The 2,561-nt window shown below is 40.4% G+C and overlaps 1 long non-coding RNA gene across 1 annotated transcript; it reads right to left on the bottom strand.

The window, feature by feature from the left end:
* Positions 1–1,124: 1,124 nt before the first annotated feature.
* On the bottom strand, positions 1,125–2,287 carry LOC139079952 (uncharacterized). Its single transcript, XR_011533998.1, has 2 exons — positions 2,165–2,287; positions 1,125–1,439 (listed from the first exon to the last, which is right to left on the bottom strand). It is a non-coding gene; the product is annotated as an uncharacterized lncRNA (long non-coding RNA).
* Between the last annotated feature and the right edge of the window lie 274 nt (positions 2,288–2,561).

Here is a 2,561-nt window from a genome sequence, read left to right as displayed (position 1 = left end):
GGAAAGATTGGTTTCTCCTTGAGTCAAGGTGCACACCACAAAATTTTTCAGCCGTGGTTAGGTTAAATTCATCTTATCCAGATAAATAAGAGAAAGAAGATTAATAAACCAGCAAGGACAAGAAGAAAAGGGGTACAGAGGCAGTGAAAGAGTAAGTGCTGTTTAAAAAATGGAAAGGATGGGGCTGGCCCCATGGCCAAGTGGTTACGGTCACATGCTCCGCTTTGCCAGCCTGGGGTTTCGCTGGTTTGGATCCTGGGCGTGGACATGGCACTGCTCATCAGGCCATGGTGAGGCGGTGTCCCACATGCCACAGCTAGAAGGACCCACAACTAAAATATACATCTATGTACTGGGGGGATTTGGGGAGAAAAAGCAGAAAAAAATAAAAAGATTGGCAACAGTTGGCTCAGTTGCCAATCTTTAAAAAAACAATTAGCTCTTCCTTTGAAAAAAATGGAAAGAAATCTTATTTGACTAGAATATGGGATGCATGAAAGAAAGGCTAGTAAGGAAGCGTAAGAGGTCATCTGGGGCCTTATTGATGGCCTTTTATGTGGTACCAATGGACTTATTCATGTGGGAAGTGGGGAACTCTCAAGGTATTTAATGCAGTAAGTCATCAGGGGTTCATGAGATACAATTTTTTGTATATATATTTAATGTGTTCACTCTAGAAGCTACATAGAAAAGAAACTAGGTCTGTCTGAGGTCAGACAGACCAGAGACCAATTAAAAAGCAATGGCAACACCCCAGGTGAGATGATATGACAAAGGTGACAGAAATGAGGAGATGAATTTAGAGTCATTTTTGAGGTCAAAATGCCAGGACTTGCTGACCAAATAAACATCAGGAATAAGGAGGAATCCAAGGTTTTTTTTCGGCAACAGATGAATGGTTGCCAATGCCATTAACTGAAAAAAGAATGATAGGGGAGCTTGTGGGCTGTTTACACAATTCATTCATTGGCTTAACAAATATTTACTGTCCACCTACTTTGTTCAAGCTCTGGGCTAGTGATGTCAGCTTGGGGTGATTCCAGGACCTTAAGAAGGTCAAGCAGTTCAAGAAGGGAGAGAAAGGAAACACATCACACAGGGAGTGTTTAATTCTTCATGTTTGCTTTATTTTGTTTCATTTTTTGAGTGGGTTGGTAGTGTGGAAAGAAGAGATCGTAGGTGAAGAGGTTGTAGTTTAGACAGGAGAAGACGGTAACTGTGGACGTGGTGGCGCAGCGGTTGAGTACGCACGTTTCAGTTCTCGGTGGCCCGGGTTGGCTGGTTCGATCCCGGGTGCGGACATGGCACTGCCAGGCAAAAGCCATGCTGTGGCAGGCGTACCACATATAAAGTAGAGGAAGATGGGCATGGATGTTAGCTCAGGGCCAGTCTTCCTCAGCAAAAAGAGGAGGATTGGCAGCAGTTAGCTCAGGGCTAATCTTCCTCAAAAAGAAAAAAAAAAAGGGTAAATGAGCTGTCAATAAGAATGTTCTACCTCCATGAACACAAATGAAACTTGATAACCTTTTAATGATTGATTAACTTTGAAAGGTTTTGGCTTTAAATATAAATATACCATACGCTTCTCCGCCTCTCATAGGTATTTTTTTAGACTTTCACACTGTATAAAAGTGTGCAGTGGTTTATTGATATGACCATCTAATAAGTTTACAGCTGCAAGATAATGAGACACACTTAGTATTGCACTTCGTTAAAGTTGCAGGCTCAAATGGAACGTAGAAGTTTAAATGAAGCTGCCTCTGTAATTTTGTAATTCTTATACAGGACAAACATTGATATCTTTATGTACAGTGAGATACTTATTACATTTGTATGCTGTACAGCACAATTTTTTTAAAATAACAGTCTAGGAAATAAACCAGAATAGTCCTCTTTTTATACCCACCTGTGATGCCATTGTACAGGATTACAAAAAGCTAGTACACAATAAACAATGATTATTCTTCTTTTTTGCTCAAAAGTCAGCGTCATTCTTGGTCCACAGATGTGATGATTCTTTTATGCTAATTATCTATCAATGCCCAATGTTTCACAAGCCAATGAAGGTAATGGCCACATGGAAACACCTCACAAGTTTGATGTCTTGGTTCAAAAGAAGATAAATGGAAAAATGGAGAAAGTTTCCATAGCGAGAATTACGTACATGGCATTTGGTATCCTTCGTGTTCTGTGAGTCATTCATTCTCGTGGATGTGAAAATGGCCTTGTCCTCGTCCTGAGTGGGGTTGAACCTTCACCATATCCTCCTGGGGGACACTCCATCCCATTGCTACTCTGCAATTCTACAGCAGAGCAGTTTCTAATTATTAAAGGTCTCCAAAGTACTCGGTACTATTTAAAAGTGACTTCTACTCCACCCAACATTGCTCAAAGGGAAGTGTTATTGTAATAGATATGGAAACTGGTAATTTTCTCATTTTACTAGATGAGGAAAAGATTATTTTGGACATTTTACTAGATGAGGAAATTTACCTGGCAGAGTTGAGATTCAAACCAAATACGTGATTCTTCAACCCTAGAGCCTTGCTATTCCTGGCACA

The sequence above is a fragment of the Equus przewalskii genome, chromosome 27 (assembly GCF_037783145.1).
Source record: "Equus przewalskii isolate Varuska chromosome 27, EquPr2, whole genome shotgun sequence".
Lineage (NCBI taxonomy): Eukaryota > Metazoa > Chordata > Mammalia > Perissodactyla > Equidae > Equus > Equus przewalskii.
The sequence above is the reverse complement of the archived record's forward strand: the minus strand, read 5'-3'. Positions and strand labels throughout refer to the sequence as shown.